The 13,140-nt window shown below is 40.0% G+C and overlaps 1 pseudogene; it reads left to right on the top strand.

Moving 5' to 3' along the window:
• The first annotated feature begins 2,762 nt into the window (after positions 1-2,762).
• Positions 2,763-2,862, top strand: LOC138394892 (U2 spliceosomal RNA; annotated as a pseudogene).
• The last annotated feature ends 10,278 nt before the right edge of the window (positions 2,863-13,140 follow it).

The raw sequence follows: 13,140 nt of genomic DNA, 5'->3' as shown, positions 1-13,140 counted from the left end.
TAGTAAACTCTCTTAAAAGACATGCTGGATAGACGAACAAATGAAAGTACTGAAAATAAATTTGTCTGTCTCTTGCCCACTTCATCGAATCCCTATTCTGGTTTAGGGTTAATCTGAAGAGTCAAGGTACTCTAAGATACTACCTAAGCAAGAAGCATCCCAATCTCTATCTCATGAGAGGGAAACTGATACAGACAAGAGAACACAAATGGATTGTGGGGTCAGACAGCTTCAAATTTGCAACCCCCCTTACCAGCTGTATGACCTTGGGTGAGTCACTTTGCCCTCTATGCCTCAGTTTCATTTTCTGCAGCTTGAGGATAAAAGCATATGTCCACAGGGCCATGGGAGGTGTTTTTGCTGAGTTTTCTGCAATGACCACACACAGTAGGCACTATATAAATGGCGGTAGTCAAGAGAGTGTGACTCTGGCTGGCTTTTAAGCCTTTTAAGGACAGGGGAGAGTCCTTGCTGGAAGTACTGAACATGTATGAAGCTTGACTGACCCAAGGAGGCTTTGGAGGGTGCCATGGTTTGAATGTGTTCCCTCCAAAATTCAGGATTGCCAGTGTGATAGTGTTAAGAGATGAAGCCTTTGAGAGGTCATTAGGCAACAAGGGCTCCTCCCTCATAAAGGAGACTGAGGTCCTTATAGAAGAGGCTTCTGCCAGCATTCAGCTCTCTTGCCCTTCTACCTTCCACCATGTGAGGGCACAGTGCTCCTCTCCTAAAGAGGATGCAGCAACAAGGCTCCTTCTGGGGAGCAGAGAGCAGCCCCCAGTCCTGTCCCCAACTCAACCATTCTCTCTCTCCTCCACCTCCTTCCCTGAAGCCCTCTCCTGTTATATATTCCTGTAGCCCTTGGCCGGACAAGCTTGACTTCAGTGATCCAGGCATTAAATTGGAAATCCATGGGGTCTCACTAGGGTTGGAAGTCACAGTTTTAGACTTTTGTTGTTGTTTCCTGAGAGATTCTTTACTCCTAAGTCAGTGTTTGGCATAGAGTGGATACTCAAACAATATTTGTTGAATGTATGAACCCCAAATCAGAGGTACGAACGATCCACTACTTCTGCATACAGGCTGAACATGCTTATTCGACCTGCCTCAGTATGTCCACCAAGAATTCACAGCCCTTGGCTTTCTACTGGGCCACTTTTGTTTTCTGCATAACATATTCGAACTACTAGAGAACAGTGAGCACCCAAGAAGCCAGGATCCAATGTTGCCTTTGCTGTGAATTATATAAATTTAAGCAAGCCACATAACCTCTCTGAACTTCTGTTTTCTCATCAATAAAATGGGAAAGCTAATTCCATGTCTTAGCAGGAACTATCAGATGTTAGATGTGAAAGAATGAATTGTAGATTCCTATCAAATGCATGACATAATTATTATCAGGACAAGCAATTAGTAGCCAGAGGAAAATTCTGAATCTCTAAGCAAATGTTTGATAAGGATCACTCATATAACATCCTTCAGGCCCTGAACTCTCCCGGCCCTAATACATCCCCTTTATACCCTCTGAGACGTTCCTCTTTTTGTTCTTAACCAAACATTTTAGGGACTTCTTGGGTATGAAAAGAACATTCTGCCTAGAGCTATGATAATATGACTGACGTTTGCTACAAATGAAAGAGCTGGAATTGGAGGCATTTAGAGGCTCAGAATAAACAGACTAATTGGAGGAATGAAATATCCATTAGTCTAAATGAATATTTCTATAAAGCTGCATGTTAGACATTGATAAAAAGAAATGATTAAATGCAGAATTAACCAAGATTAATTATTTTAATCAAGAGATTAATCACGATTATATCTTTACATTAGTTTGCTCTGCTGATGTTTGCTCAGCAATCTGGGGAAAAATCTGTTCATTTATCACCTTCGTGTTTGAAAATCGGCCCATATTTTATACAGTCGCCCATCCATCCTCACTAACCTCTTTGTAAGCAGATAAATAGCATTTGGGAAGAGAATGCTTGGGGCCAAGGACACAGAGCTGCATGCCAGAGACCCAGATTCAAAGATGAGGAATTAAAAAAAAATTGTTAGAAAACTGTATCTGTTCCTCATTTTAGTTCAGTTGCATAATGTGGTGGTTTTTCCAGTTGAATTCCCAGAGATACTTAAGGGGTGGACTTAATGGAATTGATGGCGGGTGCCTGCTGAGGTTATAGACAGTGTTCTTGTGCAGACAATCACAGCTGGTGGGAATGGACTAGGCAAGGGCTCCTCTGGCTCTTGGAAATCAAAATTCCCCAGTGCCAAAAGAGCTGTCAGAAAGTGTGGGGAGTTGGGGAGAGGGCAAAAAGATTTAGATGATGTAGGTTTGCCCTTGATCCTTTTACACATATTTCTACATCTCCAGCTCTTAACAGCTAAATTTGCCAATAGGTATCCAAATCTAGCTCTCTCGGGGCCTTTGTCTTCTCAGTAAAATGTATCACAATTCACCTACAGTTGTTCATGCCAGGAAACTAGAGTCATTCTTAACACGTTCTGTCTTTATTACTTCCCCAACCAACCAACCCCCCCCCCCCACACACACACACACATTCATATTTTGCTGGGGAGAAAGTTGAGTCATGGGAGTTTAAATAATTGGACCAAGGCCAGTAGATCAATCTGGGGAAAATTGAGATCGTAACAATATTGAATGTTCTAATTCATGAAGATGGTATATTTCACCATTTACTTAAGTCATCTTTGATTTCTCTCAGCAATGTTTTGTAGTTGTCAGTGTACAACACTTGCACTTAATGACTTCTAGGCCTTTGTCTGAGATCAAGTGTAGTATCTGTTCTTCTCATTTTAATACTTGTACTTACTAATACATTAAAATTATTCCTTAGAATGGTTTTCTTAATTTCACTTCGAAATTATTCTTTGCTAGTTTACATAAATACAATAGATTTTTGTATATTGGTCTTGTATCCTGTGACTTGGTTGAATTTGTTTATTTCTTCTAGCAGGGTGTGTGTGTGTGTGTTTATTCCTTAGAATTGCCTACACAAAGGACTTTGTCATATATAAATAAAAACAGTTTCATTCTTTCCTTCCAATCTGGATGCCTTTCGTGTCTTTTTCTTGCCTAACTGCATTGGCTAGGAGCTCTAATATAATGTTAAATGAAAGTGGTAAAAGTGGATATCCTTGCCTTTGAAATAATACATTTCAATTATTTTCCTAACTAGAGTTAGATCAACTGTATTGATCTTCTCAAAAAAACACCTTTTGGCTTTATTTATTTACTCTACTGTTTTTCAATTTTCTATTGCATTGCTTTCACTCTGTTTCTTATTATGTCCTTTTTTCTTTGCATTTAATTGGCTCTTTTTCTCACTCCTCCAAGTTATTGCTTTGAGACTTTTCTGTTTTTCTAATATAAACATTTAGTGCTATAAATTTTTCCCTAAATTCTGCTTTAGGGGTATTGTGTAAATTTTATTTTAAATTTTAATTTTCATTCATTTAAAAATGCTTTGTAATTTGCCTTTTAACTTCCTCTTTGATGCATGTGTTCTTTCAAAGTGTGCTATTTAGCTTTCAAATATTTTGGGATTTTTTTTAGAAATCTTCTTGTTATTGATTTCTAATTTAACTCCATGGTGGTCAGAGAACATACTTTATATGATTTGAGTCCCTTTGAATTTATTGAGATTTGTTTTATGACTCATAATATGGTCTATCATGGTAAATGTTACATATGCCCTTGAAAAGAATATATATTCTGCTGTTGTTGGGTGGAGTGCTTTATAAATGTCAATTAGGTCAAGTCTGTTGATAGTGTTGTTCAAATTTTCTATGGTCCTCCTAATTTCCTCTTTAATTGTTCTATTGATTATTAAGACAAGAATATTTTTGTCCAATTGTACTTACAGGTTTTGCTTAATGAATAATATTTTAAAGTTTGAAATTGTTTTGTCCTTTTTATGAATTGATTCCTTTACCAAAAAGAAATGTCCTTCTTTGTCACTGGTAATATTCTTTGTTTTCAAATCTAGTTTGTTTGACATTAATATAACCATGCCAGCTGTCTTTGAATTAGTGTTTGCATGGTATAACTTTTTCCACTGAGTTACTTTAACCTATTGTGTCTTCATATTTTAAGTATATTTCTTGTAAGTAAAACATACTTGGGTATTGCTTTCTAAAATTAATCTAGCAGCCTTATTCCTTTTAACTTTGGTATTTCTACCATCAGTTTTTACATTGTTTTGATATTGTTATGCTTAAATCCATCACATTGCTATTTTCCTATTTAATCCTTCTGTTCTTTGTTCCCTTTTTACCTCTTTCTGCCTTCCTTTTAATTAATTGAATTTGTAGGATTTCATTTTATCTTTGTTGGCCGATTATCTATAATTTTGTGATTTATTGATTGCTTTAGTGTTATCACAATCTCCCCTTAAATGACATTATACTGTGAGTAGCAGAGTTTCATTTGCACATATTACTCTCCTTGTCTCTACATCTTATTTTTAATCTCTACTTGTTAGGGCTTTTCAGTGATAAGTTATATAGTTGATTCCTGTACAAAGTTCTATAAGAGAAAAAAGAAGGAAAGGATACTCATGCTGCAGAGTGGATGCGAGGCCTCAGCCTTGGAGAAGCTACTCTGGTCCAGGTGAAAACAAATGATACATTTTGGAGCTCAGCTCTTCAAACTTGTGTTACCATTTTTTATAAAATAACTTTTCTGATGAATTATTTATTCTCCTTTAAGTAAATATATGACACAAATAGTACTTGCTATGTAATATTGCATAACACAAAAGTTAACATGAAAACAAAAAAAAAATTCTGGTGACAATTGTTTTTCCAGACTTTCCACCTGCAGAAAATAGGGATAAATTTATATGCAAATGTAATAGCTAATGTTTACTATGCACTTATTGTATGTTAGACATTTTGTTTAGCACTTAACATGGATGATTTCATCCTCACAAATCTGTGCAGTAGGTGCTATTACTGTCTGTTAATACATTTTACTGATGAAGAAACTGATGCACATGGAGACTAATAAATATATACAAGGTCTCCCAACCAACATGTATGACTTTGATATCTGAACCCAGATGCCTGAGCCAAAGCCATCACTCCTAATCACTATACTAAATTCTCTAACATATGCACATATTTTTATAGGAACCATATAATTGTTTATATATGTGTGTGTATCATTTTTCCATGTCATAGTTACATTTTTAACCCATGAATCTTGGCTTTAGATTCTGATACATTATAAAATTGGCCTCTTCAAACTTTCTTTATTATCTCCTTCTCCCCTCATTCTTCCTTGTACTTTCACTCCAGTCTCTTGGGTGGATAGTAGTGGACTAACCCTCCATGGCCAGGCTATATGAAAGGCTTAAGAATTTCGAGCAGTTTTTCCCAGCCCACAATCTGAATAACCATTTCTGAGGAGTCATGAGAAGATGGGGGCTCTGTTCCTCCATGATCATATGTAACACTTCTGGGGGAAGGGTATAGAGGCCCCTATAAGCAAATGAAAGTTTTATTTATGTAAACTTACAATTAATTTATTTTACAGAACCAACAGCTTAGCATAGCACACAGGGCATTTTCATGGTGCTGTGCCTGATGACCAACACTGACACCTGCTGTTAAACTGTGAAATTGCAGCTCAGTTCTATTAGTCATTGCAAGTAATGGAATGAATCCCTGCCAGAATTCTATGCTTCTACTTTTAAGACAGCCTCTGAGGTTCTAAGAGCAACAGAAGCTAGACAAATTATCTCCAGCTCTTATTTACTAAACTCTTGCTTGTCTTAAGCAGCTACTGACTTAAAAAGTATGTGATGTCATCCATTCATATTTGTGCCCTTCAAAGTTTTGAATTTCCTCATCATCTCTCTGAATTTATCCGTACTCTCAAAATGTTCTTATCCTCTAATCACCCTCCTATCTTCCAGTCTGCATCTGACAGCTCAAACCTTGGATTAGGGCCTGCTATAGTGAAGTTCAGGCTTAATAATTAAAGAAATGGCAGGCAATGAATTGGCAAACGGGAAAGAATGGAAACCAGCATCGCTGACAGCTGAGTACATGAAAGTTATATGCACAGTGTTTTCACATGGTTTTTTACTCAATACTCACAACCATCCTTAATAAGTAACAATTATTACTCAATTATTTAACAGACAAAAAATTTTTCACCCTAATTTCAACGCTGAGGCTTGCAGAGCTTAAATAATTTGCCTATGGGTGGAAAGTTAATAAATTGAGATTTGATTTAAAACCAAGTCTTCATTCCAAAGCTCTGTATGCCACCTCTGTACAAAATTATATTTCTTAATAGGTATCCACCTATATAACCTTATTTGATAATCATACAAGCTTAACAGATAGGCTTTTTTAGCTCCATTTTATAGATGAGAAAAATAAGATTTGCATAGAGTTATACAGCTCAAGAGATTCCAAAACATTATGTGATCTCAAATATTCTGATCTTATCATAAGACACTTTCATTCAGTGGCTGAGCATGCAGGATCTGGAGTCAGACTGGCAAGGTTCCTCTGTGTACTCCAGCAGTTTCTAAATGGGTAACCTTAGGCAGGCTGCTTAACCACAGTATGACTCATTTTTTTCTTCATCAATAAAGTGGGGACATTATAGTACTTTCCTTGTAAGGTTGTTGTGAGGATTAAGTGAGATTACATGTATAATGCACATATGGCAGGTATTATGTGAGATGTTATTATGATCGAGAATGAATATACTCTTAGTTACAGGGGTTCTGGAGAAGAAAATTAAGACGTTTCATGGAAAACTTCAACATAAAGCCATCCATTTTCTGGCATATGTCCGCTTCTTTAACAGGGGACATAATCTCTCTAATGGGCCTGGGTTGGGAGTTGCAGAAGCTGATGTTGGGGTCTGGTTACCATAGGAAACTGCCTCCTCTCTACCACCGTGACAGAATCAGTCGTGTGAACTTCCAAAGCCTTCCTGTTCCCTCCGGCAGCCAGAAGTAGGCTTTCAGGCTATGGGCATCACAACACTGGTTTGTATTTAAGCATTTCTATTTCAGGTTACTGGGCCTGCTGCCTGGGAGAAGGAGTGAGACAGAATGCACACTCCACTAGGCAGGCTGGGTTCCAGATGCTTTTCAGAGCTTCTCTACCAAGCAGGAAGAGTATCAGAGACAGGGTTGGGCCATCAGCCCCCAAAGCATTCACAGAGCTGGGAAAACACTTCAGCAATCACTTTTTTTGACCCTCTGCTTCCTCGTAGTGAAAATGGAAATAGCAAAGCTGACTGGGGAGAGTGAATAAAATGATGGATGTAAAATGCTAAGACAAAGTGCCCCCTGTAGGACCGTCGTTTAAAAAGCTCCGGACTGAGAATTAAGACGCCTCAATTTTTGCACAGCTGCAAATGTTCTGTGTGTTGTGTGAGTTATTTGCCCTCACTGGCTGGCTGTTTCTTTATAATCATTAGTTTAGATTTTATGAATTCCTAATGTTTCTTCCAGCTGAATCTGCATAAACCATTCATTCATCTGTCCATCACACTTTGATTAAATACCTACCTACTTATCACCCAGGGACTGACGATACCAAAATGAATAAGAAAGATTGTCCCCAAGGAACTTAAGTGCTGCAAAGGTGTGATCCGTGAACTATGGGAGCAAGGTGAAAAGAAGCAACTAATTGTTTCTGGGGGAGTTAGTTGCCAATGGCACAGCGAGCAGGAGATATTTGACTAGGCCTTGAAACTAGCATAGGTTTGCCGAATGGAGAAGGATTGGTTACAAATATGATGCTTACTATATCACTCCAGATTCTGCACAGCTTAGTCAGTGTCATGATGGACCAGCACAGGAAAGTCCCCATTCTCAGAGGGACATTTCTAAGTCTCATTTCCAAATAAGATCAGATTTTGCCTCTTACATTCCACTCCAACGTGGTGGCAGTCAATATCACATGGGGTTTAGTATCCTAATTCTGGGATATTTCTCTTATCTACAGCAAAATTGCAGCCAGTATCTTAGGAAAAGATGTACAGATCTGGGGATATGGAGCAAGCAAGGAATCAACACACTCTCAAGCTCTCAGGCATCATTCTGGAATTCGAGGAAAGGTTTAGGCTTCTCTGGGAAGTCCAAGAGCTAGGCAGGGGGAAGGGGTCACTGGTAGGGTTGTGGGAGATGGTGGCTCCGAGACACCGTGAGTTCTGAAGCTCCAGCCAGGCTGGAAATGAGCTCACATGCAGACAGTCATCTGTGCCTGTTGAGAGTGGCGCTAGTAAAATTGGGGAGGGTGAGGAGGGAGGGGTGCCGATGAAGACTCCTGCTGTCTCTAGAGTGTATAAAAATTGTTTGAGAAATTGTTCACAAAATCTCATGTTCTCCTGTCCTCTTATATTTCTCCCCACCTTCAATCACCACAATTTTTCCTTAGAGAATTTTTTTTTTCATTCAGTTCATGTAGTTCAAGTGGAGCTGACCCTATTTGTGGTCTGGAGTTTGTCATGTGACTCTGTTCTGGCCGATCAGAAATCATTCCCCTCTTTGCCACATGCTCCATTCTGGAGTGTGCTCGCCTACCAAGCAAAGAAAATCCAGAACTCCTTCTGGAGTGACTGGGACAGAAGCACTCTCTTTTACTAAGAAGGATGGGAAGACAGGATATAAACCTGGAGGTGCTCGCTGCCATCCTGGCACCAGGAAGGAAGAATCCACTTGAGAAAGAAACCAACACTGAATATATTAAACTTAGAGAAATAAATAATACTGATGATACTGTTTTAGCACCCAGATGCATCTCTGCCTGCAGTTGTACCCAGTCTTAGACTTCTCAATTATGTGAGCCAATAAAGCTTCCTTTCTGTTTAAGCAAGCTCAAAGTTAGTTTTCTGTCACTTGAAAATTGTTTCCTGACTCCAGTGATGATGTTTTAATTCTTAGATCTTGGGGCATGGAAACTAGGAGCTACTTCTAGGACTATCTTTCTTATTATCTGAAATAATTTATTTTTTCCCAGGCTTTCTGAGTCTAGCTTCCCAACACAGATCAACATTTTTTTTCTCTTTAGGGCTTCCAAACCATATTCCGTCCGACCTGTAGCTTCAGAGCTTCCTCGTCTATAGCATTTTCCTCCCACGACTTCCTTGCTGCCTCTTTTTAAAAATAGCTTGTCTGCCTCCTGCTCATTCTTTTGTTTCTGCAGTGTGAGCTTCCCTGGTCTCTATCTCTGGCACCGAGCAAGCTTTAGAGAGATGCCTCTTCTGAACCGTTTCTCCTGTTGTGCTTTTCCTCGGTCCAATTTTTAGCTCTTCAAATTCCGTGCATTTCTCTCCTTGGCTTCACATATGACCCATCAAAAAAATCTTAGCAGCATTTCTGAATTCACTGAGTTGAAACTCCTTACAATGCCGTAAAATCCTGGAGGTAACTTTTTGACATCCTGAAGATGGATGGCAAATTAGAGAGAACTTAGCCTGCACAAATACTAAGGTGTGATGTCCAAGGTATTGGCTTACACTAGGAGAAAAGTTGAGCCAAGTCACTTCAGGTCATAGGGATTGGTTAATTCCTAATTATAATGAAGCCAATAATTATTGCAAATGTATTATGAGTTATACATTATGGTAAGCACTTCTATAGGTTTTCATTTGTTTCTCTTTACACCTTATTGAGTATTATAATTAATTACGTTCTTAAGATGGGAAAACCGAGACACAGAGAAGTTCAGAAACTTGCTCAAGATTACACAGCAGATGGTAGTTATGGTCGTCCTCTGTGGAGTTCACCCCAATGTGTCTGGCTTTCCATTTTCTAGGCACAAGGAAGTATTATATTCCCTGCCCTTTGGAGCTGATAATGCCATGTGACTTGCTTTGGCCAATGGAACGTCAGTAGAAGTGGCAGGTGTCACCATGAGGGCCAGGGCTCAATCCATCACGCTCACTCTTTCCACCTGCAGATGCTTCATGGGGTGGCGATGTCATCAGCCTGGAGAGGGTGACATAGCACAGAGCCTCCCGCTGACACTCCGTGGATTTATAAAAGCAGCAAGAAATACAATTTTATCATCTTGATTCTCTAAAATTTTTAGATTATTTGTATTACTGACCCATAATCTAAACAATTTAACTGCCATATTAGTAGAGTCATGATGAAAAATAAAGATAATCTGGTTTCAAAGCCTACATATTTAGCAGTTCTATCTTTTTCTGTTAAAGAAAAACATGGGAAAGTAAGTAACCCCAAAATGACTGTGCAGCAACTGTAAATTGGGAAAAAGCAACTGTAAAGTTGGGATAAGTTTGGGGACAAAGCATCTCTGTAAAGTCCCGGGCATCTAGTCAACCTCCCAGCAGCAATATCTTGGTTGTTACGAGCACAATTCTGAATACCAGGCTCCATTGCTCTCGACTCCAGGGTTCCGCCATGTTGGTGACAGAGCAACTCTGTCTCCGGCATGTCGTGAACCTCTGCTCCCATCTCTGTGGTGCGGTCCTGCTTACTCATGGCACCTGCCTCCCTGGGGAATTTCTCTCCTCATTCTACCCATGGCTTTTTCTCTCTATCCCCTATTAAGTTCATTGCTTTGGCTTCTCTTCAGGTGGTGGCTTCTCTTCAGGTGGTGGCTTCTCCAAACTGCCCATCTCTCTAACATCCATTTTAAACTCCCTAAGGACGAGTATCCGCTTCGTTCAGAAAATTCTGGGCCACTCTGTAGGTTGCTGACCAGAGACCCATGGATCAGGAGGTCAGGTGGTTATGCCTGTTCCAATCAGCTACCCGGAAGGCTGGGTCACCTGCTAACAGGCCAAGAGGTCCACAGAAGAGGTTCCTCAGAAGACAGTCTGTGTGCGATGTTACAAATGATGCGCTTTCCATAGTGAAGCAGCAGGTGCTGCCACAAATGGGGTCTCTCTTCCTCAGCTGCTTTCACACACGCCACCTCCCTGCCTCCCCAGCAGGTCCGGCTGACTCCTCATCACTGCCCAACCAGCCCCACCCAGGGACGTCAGCGTTCTGATCACCAGCCTCAGTCTGCAAAATAGGGCTTCTGGTTTCTGGCCTCAAAATAGTTTCTTGAAACAAACCTGGTTTCATTACACAAGTCCTACGTGAATATCTTCTTCTCATAATAACGTAAAAGAGTGCAGATGTTTAATAATTCTAAAGTTCCTTTTGACCAAGAATCTAAAGCTTAATGTCAACCCATCTCCTTTTTCTCCCTGGCAATAACCACATTATCAGTTTTGTGAACATTTCTCCCCTATGTCCCCAGTATACCTGTGTGTGTGTGTGTCTGTGTGTCCGTCTGTCTCTCTCATAATTGCAGTATATACTATGTGTGTGTTTTACATAAATGGTATCATACTGCGTGTATCATTTTGTAATTTGCTTATTTTTACTCAACAATAAGTGTTTAATATATTTTCCATGTAATTATATATTATAGATTTATTTCATTTTCTTAAACTATAGCTTATTTTCCATAGTGTGCCATTATAGTTTATTTAGCTGATTTCCCATTAATGAACAGAAGATTGTTTCTTTTTTTAACATTGTGAACAATGCTGCAATGAACATCCCTTTATGTGCTTTCTTGTGCAAGTGTGTGTTTCTCAAGATCTAATATTGAAAAATGAAATTTCTAGGTAATCTAGGAATGCATACTTTTAATTTCAGCAGATATTGCCAAACCCAAGCTCCCTTTAGTAACTTAGCTTAAATATCTTGTTCTCTCCCTTCTTACCTTGATCTGAAAGAATGCCCAGGTGACATGCTTAGCATGCCAATTTAAGTAATAGCAAACTAATATTTACTCCATGTACCGTGTTAATATATTCAACGCCTCAGCAATCCCACAGTACCTTCTAAACTGAGACATATTATAACCACGTTGCAGATAAGGGATCTGAGTTTCAGAGGGGTTAAGGTATTTCTCCAAATTTACAAAACCATGAGGTGGTGGATTCAGGATTTGCATCCAGGTCTCTCAGACACAAAGTCCATGTCCTTAATCATGCTATATGGATCTGCCTTTTTCTGAATCCCTGGGACTCTGGCTCTGCCCGGATCTCTCCAGGAAGAAATGTTTCCAGTGTCCAATCCCCAGCCTTGAAACAGAGGTCAAACCCTAGAACGACGGTTGACCCTCACGCCATTCGGGGCACAGAGATGTACTGGGAGAGGTGGGAGAAGAGCATGGGGTTAACACTCTCTCATCAGGTGGCGCCTAAAACCCGCAACCCACATTGTCTATGCAGCAGCCTGCGTACCAGTGAGAGTTCCCCTCTTATAGAATGGACAGAGTACGTTTTTGCTCATATGAATGTCACCTATCATGAGTGCCCAGGCAAAAACTAAAAAGTTGAAAATTATCCACCAGATCGGTTCTTTTGGATACCCGTCTGAGAATCTCGCTTCTACTTTGCGGAGTCACCCGACCCTCTGAGTGGCCACTGATCCCTCCCAGTCTGTTCAATTCCACTGTAGAGAAAGCCCTGCATGTTTGCACCTAAACATGCCTCCCCATGGCGCTTGCAGCCCTGGCCCCTTGCCCCGCACCTGCCCCCCACCAGGCCTTGGCTCATGCCATTCCCTGTGCTTGGGCTGCCTGTCACTGCGCATCCCCGCATGGTCACAGGTGGACCAGTTCAAGTGTCAAATACCCACCCAGCCATCCCTGACCACCCTAGCTAAGACTTGTCTCTTCATTTTCTAAATTTTCACAGTACCTGCCCGCCCCCCGCCCCATCACTCTCTATAACTTCTCACAGTTATCTTTGCTTGAGTTTTAGGATGCAAGTCCACACAGGATTAAATCTGAAGGTTCGGTGTCAGGCAGTTCTGAATTTGAATCTTTATACTGCCACTTAATGCCATCCAACCTCATGGCCTTTGGTCACGTCATTCTCTGTAAATTTAAAACATTTCATACTTAAAAAACAAACAAAACAACTTTTATAAGCCTGAACAAATTATTTAACTCCCCTGATCCTCAATTTTCAAAATAAGGATAATACAACCAACCCCAGGGGTTCCGTGAGAATGGAATAACATAATTAAGCACTTGGCACAGTGCTTGAGACAGTAAACAGGGGCTATCTTTATTTGGCATCTCTGGCATTATTTATTAATGTGAGTTTGT

Source organism: Eulemur rufifrons, chromosome 14, assembly GCF_041146395.1.
Source record: "Eulemur rufifrons isolate Redbay chromosome 14, OSU_ERuf_1, whole genome shotgun sequence".
NCBI classification, from domain to species: domain Eukaryota; kingdom Metazoa; phylum Chordata; class Mammalia; order Primates; family Lemuridae; genus Eulemur; species Eulemur rufifrons.
This window is presented reverse-complemented; position numbering and strand designations above follow the sequence as displayed.